Consider the following 18818-nt stretch of genomic DNA (forward strand, 5'->3'; position numbering starts at 1 on the left):
TATTGGCTATATGACCTTGGGCAACTTCCTGCCTCAGTTTCCTCATCTATAACAGGAAGACAATCATAGGACTGACCTCATAAGGTTGTTAAGAGGATTAAATCAGTTGATTTTATATAAAATGCTGAGAACTATGGCTGGGACATAGTAAGCCCTCAATAAGCATTAACTTATTTTATTATTGGTATTATACAGTTATTATTACTAATACTGAAGTCTCAATTGACTCAAAAGTAGTTGGTGTTCATCTCACTGGGTGCCTTCTCTCCTCTTTTTTCCCCCGCTACTAATATGCATAGCAAATGTTTCTGATTAACTGTGAGAGCAGGTCAAACACTTTTTCAGTACAACATCACGATGGAGTGAGAAAAGCACATGATTAGGCGTCAGGATGTCTGGATTCTAGTCTGGGTTCTGCCATTAATGAGCTATGAAACTCTGGGCGAATCACTTAATTCTCTGGACTGAATCTGTCAAACAGGGAAAAATATATTCTTTAACCTACCTCAGAAGGGTTGGAAGATCAAATGAGATCATAGATGTTAGATGTTAAAAAGTTAAAAGCACGTTACAAATGCTACATGATGGTATTTTCATTATCCTCAGAATTAGCCTCTACATCTTCTCCTCATTTACCCTTAATGACCACTCACTCACTGAATCTTATTGTTTCTTGCTCTGAAATGTCTTTGAAATCCATCCCTTCTCTGTCCTCAATGCATCTGTCCTAGTCCACAGCTTACTCAACCCATACCAGGATGACTGTAATAAGCTCCTATTTTTCCCTAGTCCAATCTCTCTCTAAACTAGCCATCCAATCAACTTCTCCAGAATGATTTTCTAAAGCAAAAATCTCATCATGTTAAACCTTCTTCTACAATTCCCCTCCAAGATTAGAAACTTGCAGTGGCTCCCTATTGCCTACAGGATATGCCAACAGTAACTGAGGACCCTGGTAACCTCTTTATCCTCCTTCTCTACCTCATCTCCACAGACCCCGTGCTCCAGGAAAACAATACTTTTTTCTCTACCTTTTATGCGCATATGCCACTGTATATACACTGTTCTCTCTGTCTGCAGTGCTCTTCTTGTCTTCCATGCCTGGCAAAACCTCACTCATCCTTCAAGGTCAGATCTAATGTCATGTCTTCAGTGAAGCCTTCCCCAGAGCTCATTCCATTCTGTTTAACCCTGGATAGGTGACTTAATTCCATTTTCTTTCGCTTAATAACATTTTGTTCAACCCTAAACTTAGCCTCTTCCATATTATTTTATAATCAGTTGTTTTGGAGTGTTTATCCCCAATTAGATCATAAGTTTATTGAGAACAAGAAGTTTGTTTCATTCATCTCTGTCTCCCTAGCATAATTCCTGGCACAGAGTACATGCACAATAAGAATTGCTTAAATGAATAGGTGTTAAACCAATACTTCTCAAACTATCTGTGGTAAAACACAGCTGTTTTTTTTAAAGTTCCAAGCTGTCACAGCCTGATATTTTATAAAATACAATGAAAATATTATGGCAATGTCAAATCACTTTAAAAGTTACTGTTTACTCTCAATTCTGTTCTTATGTCATTGCAAACATTTTGAGTAGCACTAAGCTAGACCATTTGCTGAGATGCCTCATTCCTAGCCCCCAATATCTTGAGCTCTAAGTTGGAAATTTTGAGAAGGATACATGTAAAAATAATAAACAATTACATCATATATTCAGGCCACCACTGGGCAAGAAATCAATAAAGTAATACTATTATAATTAGGTACGTGCACAAATGAAGTAAATCAATGGGACAGTGAATGAGAAGGTGATTATATTTAGACAGTGACAGTTTGTATGGCACCTCAAAATTAGTCCAGCAAAGTTTTAGGAAAAAGTGGGATTTCCAGAAACTATTCAAGTCAAAGATGGCTGGGATGGGCTGGGGGAAGTCAGGATAAAGTGAAGAGGAAGAGGAAACCTCCAGTAAACACTGTTAACATTATTTACCTGAATGCTTAATTGAAGTTTTCATAGCATCCCAATAAATTGTGGCCATTCCCCCTTTCCTATTCATTCATTACCTTCTGAGTCACTGTATTGGAAACCCTCCCAAGAAACACAGGACTCTGAGTAATCACCCTAGAGTTGGTTCTGCTCCCTGGTAACTTAAGAGCAAAAGTGGAGTTGAGGGTGTTAGTCAAAAGTTTTATCATATTGTCACTTATGAAGTATTGGCATTAGTAGACAAAATCTACTTGTATTTTAATGACTTAGAAATAACACTCCCAGAAGAATGTACAGCTTTAGTTCAGTAGTAGGATTTAATTGCCTTTTAGGGATCTGATCCCTGAAGTCTCTTCAGTGAAATCACTTCTTTGGAACCAGAATGAATAAACTCAGAAGGTAACAGCAGAGAATGTTTAAGATTCTTCTCTCCTTCTTCTCTTGTTCATATTTTGGACCATTTGGAGCCCTGGTTTCTAAAATGCTGAACAGAATCAAGATAAAACCCATTGTAAGAGCAAGTGAAGAACATACACCCTGGCAAGGAGGAAAGAAGCCATAGTTGTTTGTTGGAACAATTCAACATATATGTATGGAATGGTCAGTCTTGACATGGATCTTCCAAGATGCACCTGTAACTCACTCCCCTTGAAAGACTCCAACACTTCAGCGAGCTAATGACCCTGCACAACTCTTAGAGACCTTGGCGTTTTTGTTTGGGGGGTTTTATGCTATTCAGGTGAGAAAAATCAATTTGATTCCCCAAATAATCATTTATTCATTAAGTTCCTGCCATGTGTCAGGAATTGAGACAAGTCCTGAAGTTATAGAAATGAAATGCAAATTCTTCTTTCAGAAGGCTCACCGTATAATATGACCATATTGCCTTATTTTTGTCCTCATTTATTTAATTATTTTCCCCCTTCCAGAAAAGAAAGATAACAAATGTGGCCATATTGTCATGGGTGCTACTTCCCAAATGAGGATTCATTTAAAAATAATAATAGCTTATATATATGGCACAAAAGCCCTATGAGACAGTTACTATAATTTTCCCAATTTTATAATTGAGGAAACTAAGGTGTAAACAAGTTAAGCAAATTACCAATGTCACACAGTGAATCAGTGATGGATCCAGGATTCAAACTTTGATCCAGGATCCATGCTCTTAACCAACAGTCTACACTGCCTGATATGAATAATAGAAATTCCTGTCTGTGCACACTATCTATTCTAGTATATGTTGAACTCCTGGGAGCTTTCTGAAGAGCTCAGAGAACAGGGAAGATACTCCAAGCATCCCTTAATTTAAGTATTAAAAATGAAATGAGTCCTCCTGGGAAGCATGCTCTTACATGGTAAGTGGGACCAGGAAAGCCCTCTTTGGGAAATCTGTGTGAAGAAAAGTACACCCAACATGTTTCCAAAAGATCAAAAGCCTGTGACTATATGTGAGAATCTCCACATATGTCTAGTTCCTTTAGGAAGATTCTGGCCTACACAGTGCTAAAACACTGAATTATTCAATAAAAAATATATATGGTTAGTCTAGTGAAATTCTCTAAAATCATGTAAACACATAAATGTGTTCTTTGTTTTTCAGCTATCTATACTGACATTTGTTTTGAGATTTTTAGGACTATAACATGGTGAATATTGTAAGTCAAAATAAGGCTTTATGATTTTAAATGTTGCCATTCTAGTGTGAAACTTTAGTACCCCTCGAAAAAGTTTGTGCCCCGAAAATCCCATTCTTGTAATGCTGTTAGGAAACTATGCTTGTGGTGTCACCATTGAATAAAGACTAGATTACCTGACTTCTGCTTCAGCCTCAATCCTATAACTGTACTCCAAGAAGACTTTTTCACTTCAGACTGATTCTGTTTTCTGATTCTAATTCTGGGAGTATACAGAACAAAAAGGAGCCTTTAAATTCTCATTACAGGTAGTCAAGGGCCTCCTTGTAGGATCACTCTCTTTAATAAGTAAAAAAAAACAACTGTAATTAGAAGTTTAGCAGCAGCTAAGTATTTTTTCAGTTTTTCGGCCCTTGGTTCTGATTTGTTTTCAGAACACCCTTATCCTGTATTATGTTTTATTGAGGATCTTGTTATAAATTCTTACTCTACTTCCTGAATTACTTGTCCATAAAGGTCTTCTACCTTCTGAGATTTGGAGTTTGTCCTGAGTAGAGAATCCAAAGAGATCACCTACATCATTAGCCTGGATAGTTCTCTCTGTTGCCTAGTTCCTAAGACAAACCTTCCCATCCACAGCCTGTTCTCACCAAGGCCTGACAACTGCCTCATGAGTCTGAAACTATACACTGTAGATGCTCCAAATCCTGATTTGTGACAACAACTTCCTGGAAATTTTACAGACAATCCAGGAAAGGATCTTGACCTTAATAATGAGCTGGTCTGTGATAGCATGCATATCTGATAGAACTAGAACAAACAAAGAAAATTAAATTTTGAATGGATGAAAAAGGGTGAAAACACTTTTCTTTCAGATTCTAGAATAAACCCATTTTCTCTCTTCACTATCACACCTTCCCTCCATGCAAAGGGCAAATTGTAAGGTTAAAAAAGTATCATTTCTGAGCTACAGGGCATTAATAAGACTGAATACTATGAGGAACTTCCCTGGCAGTCCAATGGTTAAGACTTTGTGCTTCCAATGCAGGGGATACGGGTTCATTCCCTGGTTGGGGAATTAAGATCGCACATGCTATGCGGCGCGGCCAAAAAGTCAAAAAAAAAAAAAAAGACTGAATACTATGAGATATTAACTATTTCTCATCATAGGCTTTTTACCATCAAACATTTACTTTCTTCAGCCAGTTCAAAGTAGTTTCAGTCAAATCAATTTCATGACATTGGGTAAGAGAGAAGAACCAAATAACTGGACTTGATTCATTCAACAAACGTATATTGAACCCATATTTTGTGGGTTCACACCAGGTATTGTGTGAGGTAGTGAAAATAAGGTAGTACATAGAACAGTCAAGGTCTCGTTCCTCCTAGGGCTATAGTAAGAGAGCAGAAATTAAATAATCACACAAATATATAAATACAAACTGTGATAAGAGCCATACAAGAAAAGTTCTGAGTACTATGAACAATTTTAACAAAGAGATCTGATTTAAATTAGTGGGGTTAGGGAAGGCTTTTGTAATGAAGTTCCTTTTAGGCTGAGGTATTAAGAATGACTAGGAGTTCACCAAGCAAAAAAGGTAGGAAGAATATTTCCCCCAGCAAGAACACAATGTGCAAAATCCTGAGGTAGGAACAATCTTAGAGTGCTTCATAAAGATAATATTGCTGAGGAACTTCCCTGGTGGTCCAGTGGTAAAGAATCCGCCTTCCAATGCAGGGGATGCGGGTTCAATCCCTGGTCAGGGAACTAAGATCCCACATGCTGTGGGGCAGCTAAGACCCAACGCAGCAGCCAATAAATAAATGAAAGATAATATTGCTGAAACAAGGTCAGCATGAGAAGAGACTATGAAAGATAAGGTTAGGGTCAGGTCATTTAGACTCTTGTGGGTCATGGTAAATAGGTTAGATTACATTCCAATTGTAATTAGAAGCCCTAGAGTGGTTTTAAGCATGGGAACGATACAGTCATAATTATGTATGTTTGTAAAAGGCTGCTATGTGTACAATAGACTATAGAGAGGCAAGAATGGAAGTAGGGAGACGTATTAAGCAGCTCTTGTGTTAGTCCAGATGTGAGACGATGGTGGCTCTTACTAGATAAGTGTTGCCTGTGGATATGGAGATTTGTAGGTAGATTTGAAATATATTTAGGAGGATGAGCCAATAGTACTTAGTGATTGATTGCATGTGCAGGTTAAGGAAGAAATGAGAGTGAACTGGGCACACATTTTATGCCAAGCATATGAACAAGCTAAGGATAAATCTCTGGCTAATATCCATAGCAGGAAAGAACAATTAGTAATTCTGTGATTCAGGGATCTGATTACATTTAAGCAGTAAATTCGCACATTTTCGTTTAGGGGGAGTGTTCAAAGCATGCTTCAGGTGGAGTCCAACCTCTCTCATTTTATAGATGAAGGGATTAAGACTCACAATGGCTTGTGCTACTTTGCAAATTAATCTTGTGCTGTGTATGAGTGCTTTATCTTCCAAAATAGAACACAAACTTACAAACAGCATCACTTGTTTCATAGACATCTCCTCCTAATAGCACCTGATATACTACTGAGGATACAGCAAACACTCAATAAATGTTTCCCAAATTAAAATGATTTCAATTTCTTCTTCCTCAGCAGATAGAACAAAATGGATATTCTGATTACAGATAATGCCAGCGAAGTGACAGAGTTCATCCTGGTGGGTTTGTCCAATCATCCAAAAGTCCAGGGTAGCAGTCTACCTGATTACATTGGTGGTTAACAGTCTCATCATTGTTGTGGTTAGAGTAGATAAGCAGCTTCACACCCCTATGGATTTTTTCTTAAGCAACTTGTCCTTCCTTGATATCTGCTACTCTAGCAATTCAGTGCCTTTTTTATTGTTCAATGGTTTAAGAGACTACCCCACCATTTCCTATACTAGCTGTTATGCTCAGATGACCATTGCTCTTTTTCTGGGGATGACAGAGTGCCTCCTCCTTGATGTCATGGCTTATGATAGACTTATTGCAATATCCAATCCCCTGTGTCACACCATCATTATGAATAACCAGGTCTGCATACAGTTGGCTGTGGTGACCTGGGCTAGTGCCTTCCTTTTAGCAGTAATACCAATCACTGCAATTCTTGCCAGTTTGTGTGGACACAATATCATCAACCATTTTACCTGTGAGGCACAGGCCCTGTTGAAGCTCATCTGATCAGACACCCTAGTCAGACTTATTCTGGGTCTGGTCTTCGGTATATTGACACTGCCACTGCCCTTCACCTTCATCTTCATCTCCTATACTCGCATTGTGGTTGTCATGCTGAGGATCCGCTCTGCAGAGGCCAGGCTCAAAACTTTCTCCACCTGTGGATCCCATCTGACTGTGGTCACCATATTTTATGGGACAACCACCTGCATGTACCTGAAACCTCAGTCAAGGGAGTACCAGGACCAGGGCAAAGTCACCTCTGTATTTTACAGTGTTGTAAGCCCTGTGTTGAACCCTCTCATTTATACCTTGAGGAACAAGGATGTGAAAGATGCCCTAAGAAAAATAATTACGAAGAAATAATCCTAAAAAGGGCATGAATAGCCCACAGAGGCTCATCTAACCAACAGCTTGACATTGACTTGTAAAAATAACAAGGTCCAAATACTAAACAATATTTTAGTAACGTAATTATTTTCAAATGTGTTTTTTTCTATTTCCAACAGGCATGTGATAAAGAACTTACTCCCACAGAGAAAAACATTAAACATTTACAATGTCATCCATTTAAGTAATAAATTATACAGGACAATCTTGTGGGAGAGCTTATAAAACAAAATAATAATTAGCACATTTGAATCCTGAGTAACTTGATTTTGTTTTGATAAATGAGAAACATTTCAATATTCTAGATTCTCTTTTATAGATGATAAAAAGCAAACTTGTAAAATGGACAATTCTTAACTCAATACTTTTTGTATGAGGTATATTATGACCCAGGCTTAGAAATGATAGATGTGAGTGGGTAGAGAGAGAAAAATTACTCAACTGCTATGTAAGACTTCCACATAGAAAGTCCTCTGCTGAAGCAACGAGCCCTTCAAGACTGTGTACATACTGAGGGCCAGAATTGATGACTCTACGGAACCTACAGTTGCATGTCTTGATCAGTAGATAGGGCCACATTTTCTCTGCCAGTGTACCCTATTTCTGGATAATTACATGCCACTTCCAAAGTTGTTGACCTCACATAGAGCAAATTTAACTCAGGAGGAACTCCTTAAAAAAAAACAAGCATGTACTGTATCTTTTGATTATAAGAATTATAATGTTCATTTTTTAAAACACATTGGGGGAGAAGAAATGAAATACCACCTATAATCCCAACACTCAATGAGGCTTGCATAGGTGTTAGAATCTGGAAGACATGTATTTAAGTCTGGTACTCATGGTTGTGTGGTGTTTAGTTAGTTAGTTTCCATCTTTAAGCTTCAATTTTCTCATCTGTAAAATGTGGATTATAAGAGTGCCTACCTCACACACTCGTTTTGAGAATTAAATAGGATAATACACGTTAGCTTCTACCACAACGACTGGCACATGGTGGACACAGAATACACATCAGTCAAAAAAGAAAAAAACTGTCAATAACTCTCTAACACAAAGCCATTTTTGAGTGTTTGTTTATGTCTATATAAATAATGACTATATCATTTTTAAAATAATCCATGAAAATAGGATAGACTGAAAAAATATGTTCCCACTGTGGTCTTAATTTGAATTTATCTTATTAGAAAGGAGACTGAATATGTTTCTCATGTTCATTGGTCATTTGTGTTTCAATAGTCAGGGTCTTTGTTTCTGGTTCAAAATGACAATGAACCAGTCCAATTTTGGAAACAAACTGCTGCACTCAGTAACATATGACTAATAAAAAGCCACAAAATTCCTTTCAACATTGATTGACTCCATCAGTTTCCAGATACATCCTGACAGGCAGATCCCCAGTTTGGGCCATTTTATTTCACTCTGGTAAGCACTCCTGCAATTAATGCCTAATCAGTCAACAACAGAAGCTGTTGTAAATGAAAATGAAAATAATAAAACTGTGTGAATCCCAATAGAGAACTCTTTAGAAAGAGAATCTACGGTATTATGCAAATTTCGTTGTAACATTACCATTTTAACCTTGAACAAATTCTTTTTTTTTTAACATCTTTATTGGAGTATAATTGCTTTACAATGGTGTGTTAGTTTCTGCTTTATAACAAAGTGAATCAGTGATACATATACATATGTCCCCATATCTCTTCCCTCTTGCATCTCCCTCCCTCCCACCCTCCGTATCCCACCCCTCTAGGTGATCACAAAGCACCGAGCTGATCTCCCTGTGCTATGCGGCTGCTTCCCACTAGCTATCTATTTTACGTTTGGTAGTGTATGTGAACAAATTCTTGTGTAAGTTTTATTTCTGGTGTTTCTAAAACTTCTCGCTTAAACTAAAGCACCCCTGAAACTAAAGGGAAGGTACTAATAACTAACTAACAAGACACAGTAAGCAGATAAAGTTAAACACTAGAGGGGGGAAACAAACGTGATTCCTCAAAAGAAAGGAAAAATGGAGTAAAACTGCAAACCTAATACTTATTGGAATTTGATCATTTTCATTAGGGACTAAGAAGAGGTAGAATAGAACAAGCAATGAGATGTGCCTTTTGCTGACAGAAAGAAATTTATTGGGGAGAGGCAGGGACTTTTTTAGCTACAAGAGAAAATTAGACAGGTACACTAATGTCTTCCCTTTTGATTACCTCAGGAAGAAGTTAGACAGGGTTCTCTCTAGAGTGAGAAATATGTTACATCTAGAAGTGGAGAACAAGCTGCAGGAAGACTTCTGACATGAAGTCAAGACTGGATGAAAAAAAAAAAAGACTCTGGATGAATAGAAAATGTAAGAGATTATAAGAACAATTAATCAGTCAGAGATATGTGTGTAAGGTGCCTTTATGTTAAATGTTTATTGTGAGAGCTGTTTTCTTAAAACCTTCCTTGTATTACTAAGTAAACAGGTTAGAATTATAATAAACAGGCAATACTTTGGAATTACCTATGCCTTGGGAAACTTGTTTAAATTTCTTATCTCTGCCAAACAGCACTTTTGGCTTGCAGCTGATAATGGGCAACTCTGCCTCCCTGCACACCATCTCCTCAATAAGGTGTGCCAAAATCACAAGGTGACATCTTAAAAGGTTGAACTGACCCCTTAAAAATCAACAGCACTGAGAAGAGAGCTTCGTGCTGTGTACTGGCAGCAGCAAAGTGAAGAAAATGCACTTGAGAGCCATAATAACAACTTTTCCTGTAAGTGTTTAAAAGAAAGAATTTAAAATTTGAAGAAGGCTAAGAATATATCATTGGCTTTTGAGTATGTCAACAACACCAGTACTAAGTAATAAGAAAAAATTATCTGCAGAATGACCCTTGAGTTTCTATAACTCATGAAAGCAGAACTGTGAAGTCTACCATTTTCATCTTATGGAAAGGGGCACACAGAAAAGTGTTCATTTATTCCTGCAATAGTTTTGTTGACTATGATGTAAATAATAGAATATGATATAAAGGAAAGCATACAATATGTACCTTTTTAGCAAAATATTTTCAAGGTTCATCTATGTTGAATAATGTTTTATGGCTGAATGATATTCCATTGTATTGGATATATCACATTTTGTTTATCTATTCGTCCGGTGCTTGTCCCTATGTTTTCAGAAATAATAATCTTCAGGATGTGAATACATGTGTCTGCAAAACTACAGAAATAGGGGAATCCACACCATAGCAATATACATTTTCCAATTTCTCCACATGCTAGCTAATTCTTGTTAGTGTACAATTAGATTTTTATAGCCATTTTAGTGGGGTAAAACTGGTATCTCATTGTGATTTTTATTTGCATTTTCTTAATAACTAATGATGTGCATCTTTTCATGTGCTTGTTTTGTGAATCTTCCAACTTTGTTAGTTTTCAAAATTGATTTCGCTACTGTGGGCCCCTTGCATTTCCATATGAATTTTAGGGTTGATGGGCCAATTTCTACAAAATTCCAGCTGAGATTTAGATAGAGATTGGATTGAAACTATAGATCAATTTGAGGAGTATTGCCCTCTTCCTATTTTCCAATATTAAGTCTTCCTAGTCATGAAAATAGGAAATTTTCCCATTTAGTTAGGTCTTCTTTACTTTCTTTCAACAGTTTTTTGTCATTTTCATTGGACAACTCTTGCACTTCTTTTGTTAAATTTATTCCTAAGTATTTTATCCTTTTTTATGTTATGGTAATTGGAATTACTTTCTTAATTTCATTTTTGATCGTTCATTGCTAGTTTATAGAAATACCATTGATTTAGTATATTTTTGTTGAAAGAGCTTATTAGTTCTAATAATTTTTTCTGTGGGTTCCTTAGGATTTCCTATATACAAGATCATGACATTTGTGAATAGAGATAACGGTACTTCTTTTCCAATATGGATGATTTTATTTTTTTATTTTTATTTATTTATTTATTTTTGCCTAATTGCCCTGGCAAAAAATACAGAACGATGTGGAATAGAAGTGGCAAAAGTAGAAATCCTGGTCTTCTTCCAGGATCTTAGGGGGAAAACTTGCAGTCTTTCACCATTAATTACAATGTCAGTTGTGCAGTTTTCATCTATGGCCTTTATCAGGTTGAGTAACATTCCTTCTGTTCCTAGTTGCCCAATGCTTTTAATTTAATTTTTATTTTTTTGGCTGAGTTGGGTCTTCATTGCTGCACACTTGCTTTTTCTAGTTGCAACAAGCGGGGGCTACTCTTCATTATGGTGCACGGGGTTCTCATTGTGGTGGCTTCTCTTGTTGTGGAGCACAGGCTCTAGGCTCGTGGGCTTCAGTAGTTGTGGCTCGTGGGCTCTAGAGCGCAGGCTCAGTAGTTGTGACACACAGGCTTAGTTGCTCTGCGGCATATGGGATCTTCCTGGACCAAGGCACGAACCTGTGTCACCTGCATTGGCAGGCAGATTCCCAACTACTGCTCCACCAGGGAAGTCCCCCAATGCTTTTTTATTATGAAAAGGTATTAGATTTTGTAAAGTTATTTAACTGTATCTGTTTAGATGATGATGTGGTTTTTGTCCTTTAATGAATTAATATAGTGTATTACATTGATATGTTAAGCCAACCTTGCATTTCTGGGATAAATATCACTTAGTTATGGCAAATAATTCTTTTTATATGATGCTGGATTTGCTTTGCTAGTATTTAGTTAAGGATTTGGGATCTATATCCAAAAGGGATACTAGTTTGTAGTTTTCTTGTGATGTCTGTCTGGTTTTGGTATAAGGATAATATTAGCCCTATTGAATAACTTGGGAAGTTTTCCCTTCTCTTCTATTTTTGGAAGAGTTTGTGACGGACTGGTGTCAATTATTCTTCAAATGTTTGGAAGAATTCTCCAGTGAATCTATATTGGTTAGAACTTTTCTTTGCGGAAAGATGTTTGATTATTAATTCAATCACTTTACTTATAATAGGCCTATTCAGATTGTCTATTCCTTCTTGAGGAATTTTGTATTTTTTGGAATTTGTTCATTGAATTTGGTTTATCAAATTTATTGGCATACAACGATTAACAGTATTCCCTTATAATTATTCTCATGTCTCTAAGTTTGGTAGTGATGTCCCAAATTTCATTTCTGATTTTATAAATTTGAGTTTTCTTTCTCTTTTTCTTGGTCAATCAAGCTAAAAGTTTATCATTTTTTAAAATCTCTCCAAAGAATAAATGTTTAGTTTTGATTCATTTCTATATGATTTTTCTCTTCTCTATTTCATTTATTTCCATTCTAATCTTTATCATTTGTTTCTCAATGCTTGTTTTGAGTTTAGTTTTATATTCACTTTCTAGTTTCTTTACATAAAAGCTTAGATTATTGAAATATTTCTTTTTTTACTATAGATGTTTATATCTAAAACTTTCTAAGCACTGATTTAACTGTATCTCATGAATTTCGGTATTTTATGTGTTTTCACTCATTTCAAAGAACTTCCTAACTTACCTTTTCATTTCTTTTATGACCTATTGATTACTTAAAGTATTTGTTTAATTTTCATATATTTGGGAATTACTCTAATTTTTGTTTTTAATTTCTAATTTTATTCCATTGTGGCCATAAACATACTTGTATGGTTTAAATTATTTTCAATTTTTTGAGAATTGTTGCATTTCTTAGTTTTTTTCTTAGTCTGTAGTAACAATGTTTGTCTTAAGGTCTATTATGTCTAATATTAGTTTAGCTCCACCAGCTCTATTTTTGGTGCTGCTTGCATGTTTTCTAAACTTTTATTTTCAATACATTTGTGTCTTTGAATCTAAAGTGAGTTTCTTGTAGATAGTATACAGTTGAATCATGTTTTGATATTTTCTAAATCCCATTGGCCAGTTTCTATCTTTTGGTTGGAGAGTTTAGTCCATTTACATTTAATGTAATTATTGATATGGTAGGATTTAGACCTGCCATTTTGCTTTTACTTTTCCATTTGTCTTTTATCTCATTTGTTACTCTATTCCTCCATTATTATTTTCTTTCGTGTTAATATACATTTCCTAGTATTTCATTTTAATTCAATTGTTTCTTTTAATATATATTTTTAGTTATGTACTTAATGGTTGCTTTTGGAATTATAATTAACATCTTAATATATAGCAATCTAGTTTGGATAAATAACACTTGAATTTCAACAGTATACATAATCTTTGCTCTTATATAACTCAGTTCCTTCCCCCCTTATTTGTAATATTATCATACAAATTATATCTTTATACCTTAGAAGCCAATAAACATACTTTTATAATTATTCCTAAATCTTTGAAAGAGTTTGGGTAGTGGAGAGTCCTGATCTGACTTACATTTTTAAAGAGTAACTCTGACTGTTAAATGAAAAAACTGACTTTAACGGGGGCAAGGACAGAAGCTTTGAGACTATGTAGAAGGATATTGCAATAACCCAGGTAAAAGATGATGTTGGCTCAGAACAAGGTGGTAATCAAAGTAGTGAGAAGTGATAGGATTTTGGAAATATTTGAAGGAAGGGTCATCAGAATTCAAAGATGGTGGATCAGGGGTGTGAAGGAAAGAGTTAAGGATGACTCACATGATTATGTTCTAAACAACTAGATATGGGGGATAATAGAGATGGAGGTTATCAGGAAATATTTTGGAGATGGAAAGTGCAGGGAGAGAGCAAGATTTCAGTTTTTCATATGTTAATTTTGAGACGTGTATTAAGCAAAAAAGAGACAATATCACTAAACAGTTAAACATATGAATCTGGAGTTCAGAGGAGAGAGGTAAACTAGAAATATAAATATGGAAATTTTCAAAATACAGAGTATATTTAGAGCCATGGTATGAAAGAGATTGTCAAGAGGAAGTAGCAGGAGAAGACAAAAATCCAAGAACTCTGACCTGAGGAACTCCAACATTCAGAGGTCATGGAGAAAAAGAACCTGCAAAAGATATAAACATAGAGAGGCCAGTGAGTTGTAAAGCAAATTACAGGGGTGTATTGTCCCAGAAAACAAAAAAACAAAGGTTCTCAAGAGGGAGAGAATGACCAACTCTTTCAAATGCTGCTGATAGTCCAAGTAAGATGAGAACAGATAATTAACCAGAAAACTGGTATTTTCTATGAAGTGAAATCAAGATAGATATCACTTTCCATTTAATAAATTGGTTACTGAGAGAAGAAGTGATTGTTCCCATGGTTACACAAGACCCTCCCCAGAAATTGAGATATATATTATAGATAGAACCACAGATAACTGTATGACATTTTCAGTTTCATTTGTAAGTGCATCGGCACAATTCAGCCTGTGATATGTAATGCAATTTTTTTTTCTCTTTTGAACATTTTTTAAAAGAGAACAAATTTGGAGTCTGGTAATGGCAGAGTGGCTTGTTTTGGACCAATTGTCTCACAGATTAAAAAAAAAATCTGGAGAAAATATTAGAAATGAACTATTTGGAAGCAAAATCTGGAGAGTATTCAAACTGTCAAAAGAACACAATCACACTAGGTGAGATACATATTTATATGGTTTTTCCTCTGAAGACATTACCCAGAAAATTTGGTGTGAGGTAGCTAAAACACAAGCAGAAATCTCAAATCATATTGGCTTAGGGTACCAGAGAATGGATTTGGGGCTTTCCAGAGTGGCTAAAATTTGAATGAAGTCCCCAAAAGAGGAGCATCACACAAAGGTGAGCCCCAATTTTTAGGTACAAACTCCCATTAAATACTTAGATGACCTTTGAATTGCACATGTACAGAAAAAAAAACAATAAGAAAACAAAAAGCAACAGAAATAAGGCGGAAAATTGGAACAGAGATTTTAGCCATTGCTCACCATAAGGGCAACAGAGTTTGGAGGCTGAATTCAATAAAGTTAGAGGATCTTCATAAATATCTTAGGCTTTCTGTAGAAACTTCCAAAAGAGTATGCCTCAGGAATAAAGACTATGTCCAAGGATTTACCCTAAGACTAAGGGTAAAACTGAATCAGACTCACTAACAAAGTATTAAGTGAAGGCTCTAAAAGTTCAAGATGATCTGGCTATAATTTAACTGTCAGCTAGAAAATAAATCAAAATATCTTTAGGAAGAAGATAAGAGAATCAAAAATCTCTTAAAATATCATCAGTGTTATCCATTATGGAATCAAATATTACTAAAAGTGTGAATAAAGAGAAAAATGTAACACAAACTTGTAAGAAATAAGTGAATAGGAATAGATACCATAATGACCCAGATGTTGAATAATCAAAGAAGGATTATTAAAAGCTGTCAAAATTTGTTCAAGGACTTAAAAGAAAAGGTGGTCAAGATAAGCTGACAAATTGGCATCCCAAGACAAAAACTAAAACGATGAAAAAGAATCAAATGGAAATTCTAGGACTGAAAAGTATACTCTTTGAAATAAAAAATCAATGGCTTGGAGATGGTAAAAAAAAATGGTCAACAAAGTTGGAGACAGAGTGATACAAATTATCCCATCTGAGAAAAAAGTAAAGCTAAAGAAAATTTTTACAACATTATCAACCATGTTGACTGAATCCACATTTATAAAACACTGCATGCAATAATTTCAGAAAACACATACTTTGAGGTATACACAGAATTTTAAGATAGATCAGTGCTGGACCATAAAATGTCTTAATAAATATCATATATTTAAATCTAACAGGATTTCTTTTCTAGCCATAATGAAAATTAGTTAGAAATCAACAATAATAGAATACCTGAGAAACTCCCATATTTTTGGAATTTAAACAGCACATGACTGAGTAACCCATGGATTAAGGGGAAAATCACAGAAAAAATTATAGAATACTTCAAACTACGTGAACATGAAGACAGAACAAATAAATTCATGAGATGGAGCAAAAGTAGTGCTTTGGGGGACATTTATAACTTCAAATGTTTATATTATAAAGAAGAAAGATATAAAATCAATTATCTATATTTTACTGTAAGAAGTTAGCCAGATAGACTTAATTGATATTTATGGGATATTCCATCCAAAAGCAGAAGAATACACTTTCTTCTCAAGTGCACATGGAACATTCTCCAGGATAGATCACATCTTGGGTCACAAATCAAGCCTCAGAAAATTTAAGAAAACTGAAATCATATCAACCATCTTTTCCGACCACAACACTATGAGATTAGAAATCAATTATAGGAAAAAAACACAAACACACAGAGGCTAAGCAATATGTTACTAAATAACCAGTGGATCACTGAAGAAATCAAAGGGGAAATCAAAAAATAACTAGAAACAAATGACAACAAAACCATGAACATCCAAAACCCATGGGACGCAGCAAAAGTAGTTCTAAGAGGAAAGTTTAGAGCAATACAATCTCCAAAGTTAGTAGAAGGAAAGAAATCATAAAGATCAGATCAGAAATAGAAACAAAGAAAACAATAACAAAGATCAATGAAACTGAAAGCTTGTTCTTTCAGAAGATAAAATTGATAAAACTTTAGCCACACTCATCAAGAAAAAAAGGTAGAAGACTCAAATCAATAAAATTAGAAATGAAAAAGGAGAAGGAACAACAGACACCAAAGAAATACAAAGGATCAGAGGAGAATACTACAAGCAATTAAATGCCAATAAAATGGACAACCTAGACTAAATGGACAAATTCTTAGAAACCTACACCTTCCAACACTGAACAAGGAAGAAATAGAAAATATCAACAGACCAATCACAAGTAATGAAATTGAAACTGTGATTAAAAATCTTCCAACAAACAAAAGTCCAGGACCAGATGGCTTCACAGGCTAATTCTATCAAATATTTGGAGAAGAGCTAACACCCATCCTTCTCAAACTCTTGAAAAAATTGCAGAGGGTGGAGCACTCCCAAACTCATTCCATAAGGCCACCATCACCCTGATACCAAAACCAGAAAAAAAATTACAAAAAAAGAAAATTACAGGCCAATATCACATGAACATAGACGCAAAAATCCTCAACAAAATACTAGCAAACAGAATCCAACAACACATTAAAAGGATCATACATCATGATCAAGTGGGATTTACCCCAGAGATGGAAGGATTCTTCAATATACTCAAATCAATCAATGTGATACACCATATTGACAAATGGAAGAATAAAAGAATATGATCATCTCAACAGATGCAGAAAAACCTTTTGACAAAATTCAACACTGATTTATGATAAAAATTCTCCAGAAAGTGGGCACAGAGGGAACCTACCTCAAGATAATAAAAGCCATATATGAAAAACCCACAGCAAACATCATTCTCAATGGTGAAAAACTGAAAGCATTTCCTCTAAGATCAGGAATAAGACAAGGATGCCCATTCTCACCACTATTATTCAACATAACTTTGGAAGCCCTTGTCATGGTAATCAGAGAAGCAAAAGAAATAAAAGGAATCCAAATTGAAAGAGAAGTAAAACTGTCACTGTTTGCAGATGACATGATACAACACATAGAGAATCCTAAAGACGCTACCATAAAACTACTAGAGCTAATCAATGAATTTGGTAATGTAGCAGGATACAACATTAATGCAGAGAAATCTCTTGCATACCTCTTCGCTAATGATGAAAAATCTGAAAGAGAAATTAAGAAAACACTCCTATATACCATTGCTGCAAAAAGAATAAAATATCTAGGAATAAACCTACCTAAGGAGACAAAAGACCTGTATACAGAAAATTATAAGACACTGATGAAAGAAATTAAAGATGATACAAACAGATGGAGAGATATACCATGTTCTTGGATTGGAAGAATCAACATTGTGAAAATGACTATACTACCCAAAGCAATCTACAGATTCAATGCAATCCCTATCAAATTACCAATGGCATTCTTCACAGAATTAGAATAAAAAATTTTACAAATTGTATGGAAACACAAAAGACCCCGAATAGCCAAAACAATCTTGAGAAAGAAAAATGGAGCTGGAGGAATCAGGCTCCTGGGCTTCACACTATACTACAAAGCTACAATAATCAAGGCAGTATGGTACTGGCACAAAAGCAGAAATATAGATCAATGGGACAGAACAGAAAGGCAAGAGATAAACCCATGCACATATGGTCACCTTATTTCTGATAAAGGAGGCAAGAATATACAATGGAGAAAAGACAGCCTGTTCAATAAGTGGTGCTGGGAAAACTGGACAACAACATGTAAAAGAATGAAATTAGAACATGCCCTAACACCATACACAAAAATAAACTCAAAATGAATTAAAGACCTAAATGTAAGGCCAGACACTATCAAACTCTTAGAGGAAAACATAGGCAGAACACTCTATGACATGAATCGCAGCAAGATCCTTTTTGAACCACCTCCTAGAGAAGTGGATATAAAAACAAACATAAACAAATGAGACCTAATGAAACTTAAAAGCTTTTGCAGAGCAAAGGAAACCATAAACAAGATGAAAAGACAACACTCAGAATGGGAGAAAACATTTGGAAATGAAGCAACTGACAAAGGATTGATCTCCAAAATTTATAATCAGCTCATGCAGCTCAACATCAAAAAAACAAACAATCCAATCCAAAAATGGGCAGAAGACCTAAATAGACATTTCTCCA

This window comes from Balaenoptera acutorostrata, chromosome X (genome assembly GCF_949987535.1).
Source record: "Balaenoptera acutorostrata chromosome X, mBalAcu1.1, whole genome shotgun sequence".
Taxonomy (NCBI): domain Eukaryota; kingdom Metazoa; phylum Chordata; class Mammalia; order Artiodactyla; family Balaenopteridae; genus Balaenoptera; species Balaenoptera acutorostrata.